General features: G+C 36.8%; 1 protein-coding gene across 2 annotated transcripts in view; it reads left to right on the top strand.

Annotated features, from left to right (window-relative positions):
* The first annotated feature begins 1,320 nt into the window (after nucleotides 1-1,320).
* The window catches only part of LOC132114891 (coiled-coil domain-containing protein 120-like), a 48,422-nt gene continuing 42,169 nt past the window's right edge, over nucleotides 1,321-7,573 (top strand). The window contains exon 1 of one of the 2 annotated variants that reach the window (XM_059523278.1): nucleotides 1,321-1,486. The gene's annotated coding sequence lies outside the window, so the exon portion shown is untranslated. The remainder of the gene's footprint in view (nucleotides 1,487-7,573) is intronic. The other variant, XM_059523276.1, reaches the window with a different exon arrangement.

Raw genomic sequence — 7,573 nt, 5'->3', positions numbered from 1 at the left:
GGACCTTGTTCTCTTAATTTAGCAATGCATGGAGATGCAGCAGATGCTTATGAATTGAGCTTTTTGAAGAGACACTTTACTTCTCTCTTAAAAAATTTCTATTATGGAAGACAAAAATGTTATTCCTGTATTTGCTGTGACTCTTGGAGACACCTGGAGTCAGTTCTTATGGGTTGAGCACAGTGAGGAGAGAGAGAGAGAGAGAGAGACTCATTCATGGTGTTGTGCATCGATCCTGAATGAGCTGCTTTGTTTCCATACGGAAGTGAGAGGAAAGTAACCCCAGTGGCCTTCCGTCTGATATCTGGCTTTTGCATTCAGTCACAGCCTGATATTCATATCCTCCGTGAATCACTATTTTGGCGTGTGTTCTTTCAGTGGATCTGCCAGATTCCAATTACAAAGAGAATGAGGCTTTCAAATATAGAAAAAAATAACCTATACAGCCTTTACATCAAAAGACTCTCAATTTGGTCGTTTCATTGTTACATTTGTGTATTCTTTTGCATTAAAGAGCTAGTTCACCTTCAGTTGCTGGTCTCCACTGGCTTGCATAGGTCTTTTCTCTCTCCATATTATGGAGGTCAATGGGGACCATCAGGTGAAGGTGAACTATCTCTTTGATACAGCTACAGCTTTTGAATTTTTGTGCAGGATTTCAGGCCTGTGTTGAGTACCAAACCATCAACAAATCAAACTCAAGCAGAGATATTGAATGGGAAGCTGATTTATCCACCAATACTTAATCTCCAACAAGGCTTTATGGATTATGGCTGTGATTTAACCCCTGAGATGCCAGAAGGGTCAAGCAATCAGGCATCAATCAGAGAATTAATAACACAGCTAATGCATAACAATTTACAGTTTCATATATATTTATATATAGAGAGAGAGCGAGAACATACGATATTTAAGTAATGGTATAATTTTATATATATATACAGTATATATATATATATATATATATATATATATATATATATATATATATATACATATTGTTACAAGTATGAGTATTGTATATTTACTCATTTGTAATTAGATTGAAATAATAGATAGAATAAATATTTTTAAATTCAATAAAATAAAGTTCTTAAGTATATTGTGTGTGTGTGTGTGTGTGTATATATATATATATATATATACACACACACACACACACACACACATATTTCACTATTTGTATTTCCAGTACTGTGGCACTGAACGGGTTAATCGAGACACAAGCCACTAAATGTGGATGAAATGTGATTGGTTTGGTTACTGTGTGTATAGGTCAAGGCAGGATAAAAATCTCCAGCCCCTGCAGATGGAGGGTGTAGAGTGGCTGTGTGTGTAAACACAGGGGTGTGTGTTGAAGAACAGGCGATGATCATCATGATCTGGAATCATGCAGCTCAGTGGAGGACTAAAGACGCTCCGGAGATGCTCGTGAGATGATGCAGAGGGACGCACGTGGATGGCAGAGACTCCAGCATCCTCTCAGGTATTTAGGAACGGCCAGATGTTGTGATCGGATGTTGCATTGAGGAGCTGCTCTGTTTGCATGCAGCACATGGTCCGCGGTGCAAAACAAACACGTTTGAGAATGAATTCCGCGACTCATACACACGTGCTGTGTGCAGAAATGAAGTTTAATTATTTTATGTGCGTTATTTCAGTCTGAATTTGTCGATGTTTAGTACTGATGCTGAAATTGACATTTATATTGTGACTGGTATTTAATAATTAATTTTAATTCACATATATATATATATATATACACACACGCACACACGCACACACACACAAATAACGCATTGTTATCGTGCTGTATAAAATCTGACCCCTGATCTCAGTGCGGTTGGCAGTGTTTGGAGATTTGAGTGTCCTCGCCCCAGATCCACGCGCAGGATCAGGTACATTAATGGGGTCACACATGCACCTCAGCGCGTTAATTGTTGTGCTAATTAATAGCAATTGTGTTTACTTATTATGTTAATGTTTTTAGAGTAAAGGTGTAACTCGATGTGTGCAGTTTTTGGGCATGGACACGCGTGGGAATGTTTCTTTGCTCGTGCGCGGAGAACTTGGGCGTGTTCAGTTTTTATCCGCGCGCACTTTTCAGCGTTAATGTTTATAACAGCGAACTGATTTTTCCCGAACCATGGTTATTAAACCTCAGAGAAGAATTTAACTCATTAGCTAGTGCAGACCCAATTCAAACGTTATTTTAAAGATGAATTTAGTCGTAGCTCATTTTATATTTATTATATATATATATATATATATATATATATATATATATATATATATATATATATATATATATATATATATATATATATATATATATATATAGTTTTATGTAATTGCAGATAGACATTGTGAATATTTGCAATTTATTTTATTATTTTAGTAATTTTACATTTGGCTATTTCAGAGTTCTCCTGAAACAGCAATTTCTCAAATATTTATTACACTATATATTGATAAATTCATCATTTCACTAGTTAGAGGTAACTGGTTACCTCACCTGAATATGTTCATAGATTTGTGTTGGATGTTATCTTTGGAATGGACATATAGATATTTTATTTGTAAAAAGCATTTTTTTTTTTTTTTTGCTTATTTCAGTTAATGACACCCACATAAAAAATCTGACCGAAATTTCTCTGTGTGTACATTGCCAAAACTTAATATTTAAGGAGAACATTTTCCAAAGTCGGGCGTCGCTTGTTATGATTTTCAAGGGTGTAGGATTTAGTAGGGACGCTACCAATATCCAGTAACTACTAAATTGTCCTAAGCAATAATTTTGATCAAACAGTTTTCTGCTGCTTTTACGTCCCAACCAATGCCAAAATCAAACCTACGCCCTTGTATAGATAATATATATAATATGTTTTATAATAGTGGAGAGTGTTGACTCACCCCAGTTACTTTCACTAAAAAGATTTGTTCACGGATTGATTTAGTGACCCTTACTATCATACAGTATGTGTATTGTCATGAAACATTTCAGAACAGTAATGAACGAGTGCTAGGAGTGTATGGGTCTAAACCTAAACCTTACCACTATTCTTTGGCTGCCTTGTAAGCAATGCTATTTGCTCCTGGAAATATAATTTTAAACAGAATATCCAGCTAAGATTTCCTCACTGAAACTCAATGTGAATGTTCTTTGTACAAATTTGCAAGCATTTGCACATATTTGTGTAAATATCTTGAAGCTCTTTTGCTGGATCACTCTCATATCAGTGATAATCTAGTTGAAGGGTTTCAGAAAGTAAATATGAAACTAAAAACTAAGCTGTATTTATGAAACATACCGTTACAAATGATGTTTCTCCTAAATAGTTTGCCACGCTTTTATGATGCAAACACTCACTATAACATAAATATTTGAAGTCTCTCAGTGTCTCAGATCTCAAATACGCTGTCATGTGAAAGCAATATTATCACTAAACGTCTAATACATCATGACTCGCTCTTTAGCTGGAGGAGCCAAAATCTTAGCCCATTATCCTCTTTACAGATCATAAGTGTAATCAGAGGATTACGCTGAACTGCAGAAAAAGAGAGCAGCTCTGAATGTGCAAACTGGGTTACGCCGCTACGGGGTGAAAAGGTTTCGCTGAGTATAATTCTGCTAACCTATATTAAAAGGAGCGCTCACTCTAATCTGTCTCTTCCTGACCTTATGAGAGGGTGTGTGTGGATCTGTTGAGCTGGTTAACTGATTATGTGGGCCAAACGCATGGGTGAGGTCTGGAGGAACCGGTGCCGGTGTGGTTTTAGCTCTTTTTTGTGTCTGGATGGGTTATCTGGTGTATGTTTGGCTAATCTAGCGCAGAGGATGTTGGAAGCTTTCAAGGACACGTGGATTTGCAAAAATGTGGCATTTATATGAAGCTGTATGGTTGTAAGAGGTTAGGTGAGGATACAATTAGAAAAGACAAGAATAGATACAATCCTCTCATTCTCTGGAGAAAATGTTGAGGCTTCTTTGTGGAAATCTCTCAGGAACCATGCTGGCGTGTTATGGGTGGTTGCCAGTGTGTTGCTATGCTATTGCTAGGAGTGTTCTTAGCGACTGCCAGGGTGTGGTTATGGTATATTATTAAAACTCAGTCACCACCACGTTAGCTAAGCATAAGCATGTTAAAGTGACAGGTTTCCCAAAAATAAAAATACTGCAATCCTTTACTCACCCTTGTGTCATTCCAAACATGTATGGTTTTCTTCATTGACTTTTATTGTATGATTAAAATCATTCTTCAACATATCCTTTCTGTTCCACAGAAGAACGAAATTCATACTGTTTCAGCATTTGCATTTATGTAGTCTGTTTCTGACTTAAAGGGATAGTTCACCCAAAAATGAATGTTTATCTGCTTACCCCCAGGACATCCAAGATGTAGGTGGCTTTGTTTCTTCAGTAGAACACAAACAAAGATTTTTAACTCAAACCATTTCAGACTGTCAGTCATATAAGTGAATGGGAAAACCGGCTTTTAGAGTCTAAAAAACCCTGCGGCTCATGACGATATATTAATGTGTAAAGACACAAAAAGTTTGGTCTATGCAAGAAACTGAACAGTATTTATATAGTTTTTTTAAATCTCTCAAGTGGACCATTGACACTATCTACAATGTCAATTAGGAGTGTCAATGGTCCACTTTATGGAATTACATTTGTTTCAATAATAATGAACGAAACTTTATAAAACTGAACGTAACTTTTTCAGAAACTATCAAAAATATGCCATTACAAAAGAAGAAAAACACTATGAAAATGAAAAAAATGAACTCAGTCGCACAAATTTAACAGGCTCTTCAAATATGCTTCATTCTTTGTTAATGTTTTTCAAAGATTCGTTTTCGCTAATCGTGGATTCTAAATTCATTGCCACAGATTTCGCTTACGTTTCGCAGTTTTTCTTTGGTGTTTTGACACAAACCTCTCGTGGGGACGGGCTTAACAGTGATCTACTCTGATTGGATAGTGAGCTTTTGATGGACAGGTGCTCTCTGACCGGGAAGTACAGACGCCACCCATTAGCGCACATATTGTAAAGCAATTAATTTATTTATTTAAGCAATTAATTAAAAAAAAATTCCTAAACAAATTTCACATTCACAAATGCAAATTCTCCAACTGTAAACCTGTCTTCTCTGTTTTCCTAAAAGAAATGAAAAAACTATTTGAATGTAATCTCAGTGTCTAATAAGAAAGCTATAAGGACTGTTAGATTTGCTCTACCTTTGTTCCTTGTTTAATTTTGTTTAGATTTTGGCCCTCTTTTTATTCCTTGTTTTTTGTTTTTTTTTTGTTTTGTGGTGGATATTACGTGATGTATGTTAATACCTTTGTATGTTTTTGTTCTCTGCATTTATAAACATAGAAAAAGAAAGAAAAAGCTCTCGCGGTGAATTGTATGCAATACGTCGTGCCTTGTGTAACTAAATATATAAATAATATCTGACCTTCGATCATCTCAGTGAAGATGAGCTTTCAGGAGACAGAGACACGGAGCGGCGTCATCTTCCTCCTCCGCTTGTCCTTCAGGCAGCTTGAAGTAAGCTTGTGTTACTTGTGTTATTATTTACATATTTAGTAGTACAAATTACAATCACGAGAGCTTTCCAATATGTGTGCCACTGAGTGACGTCTGTACTTCCCGGTCAGAGCGCACCTGTCCATCAAAAGCTGACTATCCAATCAGAGTAGATCACTGTTAACCCCGCCCCCATGAGAGGTTTGTGTCAAAACACCAAACGAAAATCTGCGAAACGTAAGCGAAATCTGTGGCAATGAATTCAGAATCCACGATTAGCGAAAACGAATCTTTGAAAAACATTAACAAAGAATGAAGCATATTTGAAGAGCCTGTTAAATTTGTGCGACTGAGTTCATTTTTTTCTTCTTTTTTAATGGCATATTTTTGATAGTTTCTGAAAAAGTTACGTTCAGTTTTATAAAGTTTCGTTCATTATTATTGAAACAAATGTAATTCCATACCACTTGAGAGATAGGTGGCGGTAATGCACTTATAAGTCTGTGATCCGCAGTAAAGCACGAAGAAGACGTGTCAGACACCGGCTGTTGAGAATGAGCTCAGGACAGTTTGGACACTGCGGTGAAAATTAGAGGGAAAAAAAATATAAATACTGTTCAGTTTCTTGTACAGACTGATCGTTTTGTGTCTTTACACATCAATGTAATGCCACGAGCCGCAGGGTTTCATTTGGTTTTGTTTGTGTATGGTTTTTTTTTTACTCTCAAAACTGTGATTCCCATTCACTTGCATTATATGACTGACAGACTGCAACGATTTTAGTTAAAAATCATTTTTTGTGTTCTACTCAAGAAACAAAGTCACCTATATCTTGAATATCCTTGGTCTAAGCAGATAAACATCACATTTTAATTTTTGGGTGAACTATACCTTTAAGACTTAGGGTTAATGGTTTGTTCAGATCTCTAACCCTAAGAGCAACAGAAATGTTTGCCTTAAGACGTACTGTATGTCTAAGAGAAACAGAAAAAAGAGGCTATAGACAGATAAAGAAAATTCAAAAGTAGAGATCAGAGATGAGGAGAGAAATAGTTTGTGTGTAGAGTAAAAATTGCAACAGTCAAACCTCTCGTTGTCTAATTAGACATTCAGAGCAGAGCGGCTTGTGTTACTGGAGGCTAAGGGAATATTTTCAGCAGCGTCTAAATCAAAGTGTCCTCTATCCTTGTCTCATCCCTTTCTCAGTCACCACACGGGCCAGGATGTGCTATAGGAAAGAGTGTGGGTTGCTTTGTGCATAATAAAGAGTTTCCTAAAGTGAAGGTGCATAGCTTAGCCCTCAGAAAATGTGCTTTTGAAATCCCTGGAGGACAAAACTACATAGATGTGCAAGGACTTTTAAAGGAATAGTTCATCCAAAAAACTTTACTCATCCTCAGGCCATCTAATATGTACAGTAGATATGTTTCTTTCTTGGGAACAGATTTGGAGAAATGTAGCATTACATCACTTGCTCACCAAAGAAGTGCTCATCTCATCTCTTCATCTGTGAGAATAACAGTCCAAACAGCTGATAAAATCCATTGGTGGGCAGGTGATGTAAACCATGCCATGCTGGTTTCATCTGGCCAGAGGAGAACTGGCCTCCAACTGAGCCTGGTTTCCCCCAAGGTTTTTTCTCCAAGGTTTTGGTTCCTTGTCACTGTCCCTTTGGCTTGCTAAGTTGGGGACGCCTGACTGATTGCACAGACAGTATTGAAAGAGAGTTGAGCTGGATGATGGCATCAATGAATCATCAAAGAACTGACTGAAGCTGGAAAAATGATTCTTTGTTATTGTCCTCTTGCATTCTTGACCAACTATTTTCCTGTTTGACACTGTAAAGCTGCTTTGATACTATCAGTATTGTCTAAAGCACAATACAAATAAAGATGACTTGACTTGATCTATCAGTCATCTTGGATAGAGGAAAGATATACATTTTCTGCAAGTTTTCATTTTTAGGGGTACTATTCCTTTAACAAACCCCACAGCCAGAGTGGGCCCTTTAGAGATGTGTAATGTTTGGCTGC

The sequence above is a fragment of the Carassius carassius genome, chromosome 34 (genome assembly GCF_963082965.1).
Source record: "Carassius carassius chromosome 34, fCarCar2.1, whole genome shotgun sequence".
Taxonomy (NCBI): Eukaryota; Metazoa; Chordata; class Actinopteri; order Cypriniformes; family Cyprinidae; genus Carassius; species Carassius carassius.
Note: the sequence above shows the minus strand (reverse complement) of the source record. Positions and strands in the feature narration are given on the sequence as shown.